Source organism: Amblyomma americanum, chromosome 1 (genome assembly GCF_052857255.1).
Source record: "Amblyomma americanum isolate KBUSLIRL-KWMA chromosome 1, ASM5285725v1, whole genome shotgun sequence".
NCBI classification, from domain to species: Eukaryota; Metazoa; Arthropoda; class Arachnida; order Ixodida; family Ixodidae; genus Amblyomma; species Amblyomma americanum.
The window spans coordinates 266684894-266696281 of record NC_135497.1 but is presented as its reverse complement, the minus strand read 5'-3'; positions in this window follow the sequence as shown (position 1 = coordinate 266696281).

The window sequence follows — 11388 nt, the reverse complement described above, 5'->3', positions numbered from 1 at the left end:
AGCTTTTTTCGTCCAGACAGCGAAGTACTGGAATCGCCTTCCTGCCGACGCAGTTCAGTACTTTCATCTAGCACACATGGAGGCATTGATTGAAATAATCATGTACAAGCGGTAACGATTCACCCTCATTTAATACCTGGACAGAGGCATTTGGGTTGTCAATAAAATAAAATAGCTTAAAGAAGAAATTAACACTGAGGCTTTACACTACGACTCAAGGTACGATTGGGCCCGGTATCTGCGCTCTTTGACAACTCAGCAAAAGACGTAAAGGGTGGTGGAAAAAAAAACGACAATTCGTACTTAAAGAAAGGCGGCCCGGTGCTTTCCTTCATGCATTAAAATTATTCTGTACCTCTGTTGGGTTTGACCTCTGTGAGCAGCAAAGGTGACATCAAAATGCCCCGATCGTTAAAGGGTGTGCTAAGTGTGAGCCTCCGCAGCTTAATTACGTGCCGTGTTGCTTCTCACATTGCTCGAATGCACAATTTGGTTGCAGCAACGAAGTATATGCATCAGCCCACGTTCTCGGGAACGTCGCTGTGAAGGCAAAGAAGACACCGGTATGCACGACTGGAAACTCCTCTACAGCCCCTGGCTTTTAGTCGCCATCCATTCCTTTCTGCAACTCCTGACGCCACGACCAAGCAAGCGGACGCTGCGTGAGTTCAGCTTCCACACGCTGCCTCCACACGCTAGTAGAAGAACATCGGCCTAACGGGGTCGCATTTTTTATTGTGGCAGTGAGGCTTCAATTTTGGATTTCGAAGTGGTCTGTCTGTATGTCTGAAATTTACTTGACCTAAAATAAAATAATCGGAAATGTTTTACGGCCGCGAGTGAGTTTCGAACCCGGGGCGGCGAGAACACATCAGTTTTGCTGGTTACTGCATTAGACAACTGCAACATGGCCGCAGCCGAAAATTCTGCGTCCTAAAATACCAGTCTCTTGCGCTGTGTTTTGGATATCATCGTCTTCACCAACTGCATCCGTGCGCAACGGAACCGAGCACCGAAACAGCACTGAAATCCGAAGTGCGAGCACTCCTCATTTGCATTTGGCGAAACCACGCTAAATCATCCGAAATTTGTTTTTGTGCCACTCTTTACCTGTGCCATGCGCTGTGCTTTTAACAATGCTGGTGGAGTTCCTTAGGTTGGTGGAAGGCATTAAAGAATGTAACTGATCTTCAGCAGAAACTCTGGTGTCCTTTCTGGCAGATTTTTGTCAGCGTCTGGAGAGACCCTTTGCCAGGACAGGGACATTAGCGGTTGTGCTTTTTTTATGACAGCCTGGAGACAAAAGTGCATCCATGACCGTTCCGGGTCGTTTTCACAGACGCGCCGACTACGTCATGCTTCACACCGTAGGGGGCAGAAACACAGCGCATTCAATATTCAAACACGGACTGCGCGCTCCACGATTCCAGGAAAAATAAAAGGAGGCAAAAAAGAAAGGCAGGCAAAGGCACAGTGGGAAACCCCTCCCCATTGTCCTTTTCTCCCTCCCTCTTACCATCTGCAACTGGGTGCCCGTGTACCTCTTAAAAAATAATTTCCCCCTACTTAAGCACCTACTCACATCCTTGACCCTTCGCGCTACCGCCTCTCCCACTTCTTCACTATTTGATGCTGCGAGCCGTGCGTCTAGTTCTCGTAGCCTTTGTGGGAGGAACACTGCCAAAAATTGTGCCCGAAGGGTAGAGGTAAATTCAAGAAAGTTTTGGTTAAGACGATTCCCAATTCTTGCTTATTTATTTTAAAAACAAGCGACAACAGCAAGGGCATATCGCTTTAAGCATGCGGCTCGAGGACGGTGTGTGATTCGTTCCCCAGTGCCGCCATTTACCCACTGGTTTCCAATGGGCACAAGTTCTCTCGAAGCCTGGCGCTTGGTTTCTTTGAGCTGAAGCGCTCGGAAAATGGTCTTTCACCTAACCTTGTGTTGAAGAAAACACTTCATCCCATTGCGCTTGGTGCGAGGTTGCCATTGCACTATTAAAACTCATCATCAGCAAAAGAAAACATTTCTAAGAAATGGACACCCAAGATTCTTCACTCGATGTATCATCCAAAACCGAAAAGGATGCAACGAAAACAACTGTGTATGCTTAAACGCTGAGGACATGCCGGTGGCAAAATCGCGTATGCAGCTCGTACGTAGAGGGTGTCAGCGAAACCTTGGCCAGTATTCTCTGAAAGGAAGGGATGCAAACTACACACAAGCCGGCCACCATTATCGGACGCCTCCTCTGCCCCTTCAAAGACAGTCATCCTAAAGAAAATGCCTAAGGCGTGGTCATGATGCAATATATACCTTTCTTCGAGTGCTTGGTGTCGTAGGCTGTGGAAACAAGTTATGGCACATTTAAAAGTCGCCGGATAGGGTTAATCATTCCCTGGAAACAGCTCCCTGTTCTTACTCCCTCGGTTTGTGTGCTTATAAAGCCCCTGCAACTCCCCGGAGCCACACAGACGCAACAAGTGACGAAAATACAAAAAGGAAACTAAAATTGTGGGTGGCCCGGCGATTGCTATCTAATCTCTCAAGCACCGGAACTGCAACCGGCGGAAATAAAGGCAAATAGAGAGGATAGCGAGAAGTACATAGAAGAGTGACAGAAAAAAATAATCAAAAACGGGGGTAGGTTTGCACGCCATATGCAAAAAAAAAACTAATATGTTCGCGCCACTCTTGCGACAGTGCTTATAAGTACTGTTGCACATATTCGCAACACGGTAAATTCACTGCATATTCAGGGCCGCGCGCACGTACCGTCCTGTCGCTAATCGCTCGTGCGAGCGGCACATTGAACAAGCGGGCTGGACGGAGCGCCCAGCCGCCACGCTGGAGATAACCAATAAGCTTTGAAACGTCGTGTTATCGGACAATAACATCTGTTCATTTCTCAGCAAATTTAAATCATAATATTTAACGGGGTTTGATTCTTGATTGCTGCTCTGGGTAACGGCGTAGTTAATAGCTTGCCGTACTGATGACCCACTCTTCAGAATAGTTCCCAGCATGCCATTCTATGAATTCTTCGTTAGCGGCTCATAGTTTACGTACACTGTTGACATAAATGCCGAAACTAGCATCGATTACAGCAATGATAAAGTCCTTATCGACGGTGAACGATCGAATCGTGAGAGGCACTATACCAACCTAGAAAAAATGTTGTGAACTACCACACACTAATTTTTACATTGGACAAATCACCTACTGCCATAAAACGCAGCGTGAGGTTTGCTGCCTCTTATAGTGCAGCACTCAGTCACTTCAACGCGTACGTGCTGCACTTTCACCACATCGACAAAACTTTCGAAGAGCTGTCTGCTATTGAGGCTAAAAACTGGAGTGTTAAAATGTAGTCATTAATACACGATTTTAAAATTTTCAATGCGCCGGGCAAGAACCATATACAAGTATGGGTGAGTGAACTCTAAGTGTGAGCGTCCGTGCGCATTTCACTGCTTGAACGAAAGTGCCTGGAAGTTTCATTGCTTTGCACTGTTAATTCGCACGCAATTCCACTATCACCTATGCCCGTGTCGTGGGGTCACTGTATGCGTCTAAATAAATGTACCTCTCAAGCAAAAGAGTCTCCTTATAATTTCTTGTATACATCTCATAGTAGGCACGCGCTTTCTTGTAGAACTTTATGTAGCAGCCCATGGTCGTAGCCTCACACCGATGGGGGAACTTTTGATAAAAGTGCGCATTCGTACTGCACGGCTCAACCTCCCAGAGGAACCTACCAAAACAGGGGCATTGTAGCAGGGACACTGTATCAGGGCCACTGTATCAGGGACGTGCGCCTTGCCAACACACTGAGAGAGGGCTCCACGCGTTTCTTGCCGGTGCGGGGGATTCCTAATCAATAGAAAAACAGCGCAGGAAATCTTTTTCTTCACTTAATGTAATATACTTTATATTTCTTTAAAGGTAGTAAATTACGCTACCTTAAGCTCCGAGAGCTTGTCGATGTATTTTAAATTAGGGCTTTGGGGAGCGATAAAGTGAAGTCAAGTGGGGTATATTTTGGGACCTCGCCATAGGCTCCATGCTATCGTAGCTCATTGCGCATGGTAAGCGCAGTATGTAAGCTACATTGATGAAACTATTAAAAGAAACTTTAAGAAGCATTTAACATATAGGCGAGAGAGCTAATCGTTAACTTTTATGCACGACTAGGTATTAATTTTTATTTTTCGTCGCCTTTGAGTTACGCGCCGTCGCGCCGCCGGCTGTCGCGAGATGGCGCGACCGGTTTTTCTAAGCGCATGGGCCAGGATCCTGTGGATAAATTATGCAGTCTTAATAGACGTGTGATTCCTAGCAGTGATTGACGCAGGTGAGAATCGTGCGGTTGAGAGATTTGCTACAGCATCGGACGCGGTAGGTCTGTTTACATGGTGTGTTTATAATCTGACGATGCCGGCTCTTAGCGCTTCATTTTATAAATTAAAATTCGTCGCTGTCGTTGGGTTCTTCGCCGGCGTTAAGACGGCTGGCGTAATGGTTTACAAATGTGTTTTCTGTTGCTATATTAGCTCTTTCGTGCATCAACTCTTTCGTGCACATTCTTTTTTACCTCTACAGTCTGAAAACAAGCACATCGGCATGTTGCGAAGTGATTTTAGTCTGTGCAGGATTAGAGCTCGCTGCCGTATTTAAGATTTTATCCGCCGCCGAGTACCACGTACGGCAGACAGTTTAATGGCACGCATGCGTTTTTCCGTTGCAGTATCACCTTTCGCGCATATTTATTTTGTGTTTACAGTCTTTCGTTTTCTTTTTATGTTTACACGGTCGTCTGGACGAGCACGTTCGAGGAGCATTATCCTCTTGAGGACAACAACAACAATAGCGTCAATAATGAAAAAATAATGGCATGTTTCTTTAGCGCCATCTTCGGAGAGCGGACACTTTCCGTCCCTGCTGCAAGTAGACTGACTGACCGATAGGCGCTGCCACAAGTCTAATTTAGGTGTAAAATTATTGCAGCAAGAAATGTGCAAACTGTTGAAAACGCGTTTTTAATGATCGCCATTGCGAAGTTTCCTGATTTCAGAAAGCGGGAGGCTATTCTCAGCAGCATTTTAACAAGGCGTCAACTAATTGCATACAGAAAACTAATCAACAGCAAGCTGGTTGCGATGTCGCTGAAGGTGTGTCGTATACATTAGAAAAACAGCTTGAGCTCGTCGCTGTCGTCGTCGAGAGCTCCCCGCTGACACATTTTTTTTATTTTGCGCTAATAGCAGTTACGGGGTCAGCCTAAGGACGTATTGAACAGTATGTTAATAGTAATTTAGAAAAAAAATGTAAAAAGCCAATGCGTAGCTCCAAGAATGCAGCACTGTAGTTTAATCAGTGCGAAAGAACAAATTGGGGGGGGGGGGGGTTAGGGTTCCGATATACGCGCCGACAATTTTCTAACACTGCGTGATACCTTTAGACATGCCAGTGGTCTTCGCAATGCTCCACAGAAAACAAAATGGCTACTGCATTGTGGCTTATGTCTACTCACTCCTTTTGCGTGCTAGAGGTGATTTTCAAAAAAAGAACAGATGTTCATGGTTCAAGGCACTTCCAGAAATCTCCTCTTCAAGGAATAGGCAGCAATGCCGTCTATTTATCTGCAGTGTTAGCTCCCACGAAAGTGGCTCCCCAGATTTAAGCTGTGCACAGCCTACGACGTTCGATTCCGAGCCATGTGGGACTCTGTAGTAGCATTCCTGGAATCATCGGAGGGGCGACGGCAACTGCTCTTGCCATTGCGCTCGTGCTCGAATGTTTTCGGCACCCTGTTTTCGGCTTGGAAAATTGCATTTGACGTCTGGCGTTCGTCACTTCCATATCGTTTGTTGTCATACTTGAAGGTTCGAAAAATGCCTATAAAACTGCGTTTGAAGAAAAGCCAGTACCTAAAAGGCACAAAAAGATTTTCATATACCTGTAAGTGCTTTGGCATGCATCATGAAAAGTGCTCCGACCGAACACAGATGACAAAAAGCGAGCAACCACACTACACGGGGGCCAGCTTTCAAGTAAACGTGTTTTGGACGCTTCAGCTCACGCCTAGATATGACCCCATGCCCACAATCCCGCGGCACTTGCATAAATTAAAACGAATAATATGGTTATTAGAAAAAAACAAAGTGCGTGAGTGCTTAGCGTGGACAATTAGTGCAATGAAGAGGCACATGCTGTTGAAAATGTAAATTTGGTGCTAACTGTAAATTAGAGAACAAACTCGAAAAAACTTTCGAGTGGGCGGTTAATTTTTTTTTACCTTATACGGATGCCGTACTCTTGCTTAAACTGAGATGTCTAACTTTTCTCGCACCTCAACAGTGGTCCGCAAACAAAAGTAAGGTATAATATTTATATTTATCATCTTCAGATATTAAGAAGTTCAAAGAAGCACATAAAGAAAACAAATGAGCTTAAGGAAAATGGAATGGTATGCGGTGATGGGCTGGTTTTTCTGCTGGTTTTTCCTTTTCACTTTCTTTTGATTTTTTTTCATTTATCATATCACTTGCTGACAATGTTCAGCAAGGCTCTTTTTTGTGCTAGTCTTTCGTATCGTGTCCCGTTCTTGTTGCGCTGTGAGCAAAAACGCTGACAATGTGCTTGGAGAAGTTCGCACACATTCGGTGAAAGAACATTCAACATCGTAGCTTCAATTTAAACACACAACAAAATTACAGCAAAGCGTCGATCGCTTATGGTTCATGGGAGTTTAACGTCCCATAGCGATTAGGGCTATGAGGGACACCGTAATCAAGGACTCTAGAAATTTCGACCACCTGGGGTTCTTAACGTGCACTGACATCGCACAGTACGCGGGCCTCACTCGGCCGCGGTGGTCGAATTGCGATGGAGGCGAAATTCTAGAGGCCCGTGTATTGTGCGATGTCAGTGCACCTTAAATAACCCCAGGCGGTCGAGATTTCTGGAGACCTTCACTACGGCGTCCCCGTAGCCTTAGTAGCTTTGGGACGTTACACCCCATAAACCAAGCCTAAACCAAACCAGTACACGGGCCGCTAGAATTTCGCCTCTATCAAAATTCGACCGCCACAACCGGGATCGAACCCGTGTCTTCCGCGTCAGCAGCCGAGTGCCACAACCACTGAGCCACCGCGACGGTGCGCGTCGATCGTTGCGTTTCTAAGTAGTGTATACGCAACGAGAAACAATCAGATATCAGGTCACGTGTCGAACAAGAGGTGAAACCTGAAGTGCGGTGTAGCAAACTGTGACCAATACAGGCGCTTGTAATCTTTCGTGAGTTTGGGCGTTCGGCATGGAATGGGTGGGATCCAGTGCATTTGCTAAAAGTCACGCACTCCTACGTGAGATGGAGGCGGATGCGGACGCTGCGCTGTACGCACGTACAGAACGTTACCTTCTTCCACACTACCAGCGCCGCGCCGTTCCCTCCTCTCCCACAGTGCATTTCACTTAGCTTTTCTTTCATGCAGGCGTGGATGATGTACGCACTTCTAAAACCCAAGTAAAAGAATGTAATTAACTTCAAAAAATTGACTTGCAAGTTCAATGTCTGCAATTGTGTTAGGACAAGAATGAGCAATTGTCGCAAGCGCGTATTTCGGTGCCGCAGGCAGGGCCTAAATAGAAACGACGGAGCTTCCTATTATGCCGCCCGCGAGGGCCGTCATTCAGATAAAGCCGTCCTTTAATTGTCTCTCTCAAGTGTCTTGCTTGATTGGCTTTTTGATAAAGCCACTGCCCCACAAACAACTTTAAATCGAAGGAAACGACGATGTCAATCTCCAGGCAAATACAGCTTTCGCTAAATAAACCCGTTCCAGCACACCATGATATTCTGTAATTCATGTTGGAACAGACATGGTTTCAAGAGTCTAGAGCCATTTTAGCAATATATTTATGTTTCACGTTCAAAGACTACAAAAAGCCCTTTTTTTCTGCATTTTTTTCTGAAACACGTACAGCAAGGCTATAGGCCGTAAGCACCGCATACGCCATTTATTGCTACCTAGGGGGGCACAACGGGGGAGGCGAGGTGAAAAGGGGTTACGGGGTGCTCTCTGTGGCCTTACTTGGTGCATGACCAAAACTGAAGAAGCTCATATGTACAAGAGCATGACACAAAGCCAGCTCACATCTTTATTCAGAGTCATATCAATCTGCACATGCCTTTCTACAGCGCTATACGTTCGACTGCTCTGTGTTTAAATCAAACTGTTGTATGTAGCGTTCGTCCCTGCGTTTCTCTACACATCTTTCATCTATAGTGGCAATTTCTTTACGTTCAGATATTTCGTGCGGTTTTACTTCCCTAGAGACGAAACTTTATGTCCTTTCTCAGTGGCTTTCACCTTGTAAGATTTAAAACTAATGGTTAAATTATTCTTGACCGGTTGGTACTACCAGGATACAACTAACCTAATTAGAGGTACTTAGAAATTAATTACCGTTCTTTCGAGCTGGACTCCTTCGTCAGATTGAGAGCGTTTGCCAACCTTCCCAAGGGCACAAAAATGCGCGCGGGTTTTAAGAAGAGCTGTAATTGACGGCTGTGGAGGGATCTAACACCTTCTCGCGTGGGACGAAATGCAGCTGCCACGACAAGTATCAAGCCTCAAAACTCATGCTCAGAAGCAGAACGTAATATCAGCTGGTTTACTGCAGTCGGTCCCTTTACTGATCCGAAAGTATTCTGCATTATCGGCACAGAACAACGCCTGCCTTTGCCAGAAATCACATCATTAACCAAATTAACCCATGAAACTTACTTTGCACAGAGGGTAAAATACTTTTCAAGAACCACCGAGCTTCGTGCTCCAAACTGTAACAGCAGGTGCCAAAGCAACGGTGATCACCAAGCAGGAAAAGACGTTTAAACTCCATGAATATAGTGGCAGACGTTCGCGTCCAGCCCGTTTCTAAAGGCTGCTATTGCTAGATGCGGACAGTGCTGCCAGGAACATGCCGGGAGCGTGCAGCGCAGGGATTCTAGACTACTGTTTTCTCCTCTATCGGCATAAAGGTGCGCATACGACGATCTTCTTTGTATTTTACACATAATCACAGTAACCTGTTGCCCTAGGAAGCTTCTGTGTGGACCGTTCAAACTCTTAGCGCATCAAGAAAGCGCTGAAAACACCTCGTCACAGGGATTGTTTTTTTAGCATTTCATTTTTGACCTTTTATACGCGTACCTGTGATTATAATTCCTGTTGCTCATGCAGTTGTTGTTATCGCTGTTTCTGTCGCCGTTCTTAGCGATACTGCTGTTGATAGCAGTGTTTCCTGTAAAAAACGGCTGCCCGTGGTTTCACTGGCATGTATGACAGCGATCTCGCCTGCTTTCCCTTCGCAGTTCGTATCATGAGACCGCTGCTATCTTTACGCGATAGCGTAAGGAGCTCATTCTGCTGAGTACGATATCGGCAGTCGTCCTGGGTCACTCGGAAAAAATGCCGCAATATAGCAAAATCAGAACATAAAAGTAAATCATTAAAAGAAAAAAAATTCAGGGGGGGGGGGGGGAGCCCTTTGTTGATCTAAAGTGCGGTGAGGCGAAAGCCTTTAGCTCGGTGTTGCTGCTTGTGTCACTGATGTGTGGCTAAGATGTTGATTAAGTACACAATTGTTCGTGAATCTTAAATGCGGGAGACACTGGAGACACTGGAGGTAGTTTGGGAGGTGTCCGTCTGATTCGACGCCTTTCTGCGAATACTCTCCGTCGTCCTATACAAGGTGAACTAAAAATGCGTTGGCAGGAAGTGGCGATGTGGTTGGCACGCCCGGCTGCGAAACGGTGGGATGGTGGTTCGTATCCCATCGTGCACAAATATTTTTTTCCTTATCGAGTTGTTGAAGAGCGCGGCATCGGAAGGACAGGGTCATGGCCACGAGTATGAGCCATTAAAGGCTTTCGCCTTAAAATAGCCGCCACTGCGGTTCGACACTACGCCCTTTGTGTATCAAACGCCTAGGCCACGACGGTGTATTTTTTTTTTGCTTTATTGCATGGAAGTACAATCACCCTGACCGGATTGAAGTCCGACTTAACCGGGTGGCATCCCGCAACCCGTCATACACAGTCACACCAGCACGCTGCTCTCACTTTGGCCGCACATAAAAATTCCGGTAGACGCACACAGGCATCGAGTAAGGCAGCCAGGAAAACAGTGTGCATTGCCGTAGGCCGCGAAGGGTCGTTAGTTTGAGTGTGTTACAGAACGCGTTATGGTGTGTATGGCTTAGTAACACGTGTGGGATGTGTACTGATGTTACAGGAATTAAAAGGAAATAAAGCAAAGTATAAATATACTATTTAGGCGTCAGAAATTGCGCGGAATGAAAAGGCGATGTTATTTCTTCTTTGTTATTGCTTCATTAATTGTAATCCATGGCCGTGGTCGGTAATGTTATTCTGGATTAGTAATCGGTGAGAAATGAGAAAGAAAAGGAATAAAAAAGGAGGGGAAGGCGCTATCGCGTCTACACTTAAGCCGAAGCTGAAGCGTTCTTGTAATGCTTTTTTTGTACAGCGTTAAGTCGCAAGTGGACACGCACTGAGATTCACAACATCGTCCACTAGTCGCCCGGTGGGCTTAAAGGGGGCCGTCGCCCGTGCAGGCACCTACCGGCCCCAGCACCTGGAAAAGCGTGCGTGCGTGCGCGTGCGTGTGTGTGTGCGCGTGTGTGCGTGTGTGTGTGCGTGTGTGTGTGTGTAGAAAAAGCAGGGTTTATGTTCATACTCTACATTGACCAAATAAGGGAGTCTATATCGACTATTCGGCTGCGTCATCACCCACGTGCCAGTCGTCAGCGTTTTAAAGGCTCACCTTCCTCAGAATATGAGTCGAGAGGGAGGCGGAGCATGCCAAGGATGTGGCGTAAAGTTGGCACATGTTCACACACCAGGCATGTAGCCAAGATTTTTTTTTTTTTCGGGAGGGGCCCAAGAGAATTTCTTCCAATCGGCGGGGGCAGCAAGGTGGGGAGGACGGGTCGTCCTCTTGGGACTCCCTTGGATAGATGCTTGTCACTGTCAAAGGAGCCAAAGCCTGCGGACACGCCCTAGAGAGGATTAGAGCTTGAGGGTGAGAAGGACGCCATCGATGTTGCGCCGACTGCGCATGGTCCGCATGTGCTCGTGATCACCACTTGCTGGACATGCAGTCCTTACGCAACCCACAATGGCCCAAACCTGCTCTGCACATGACCAACGCGTGGCCGGCGCGCGGCGAGTCACCTGAATGGAGTCCTTTGTTTCCACACGTCGGCACGACGGACCTAGAGGGTAATGCCGGCCGTGCCGCGACCAGGCAAGGCCACTTAACTGTGGCCAGGTGGCTTTCAGCTCCGCTCTAGGTGGT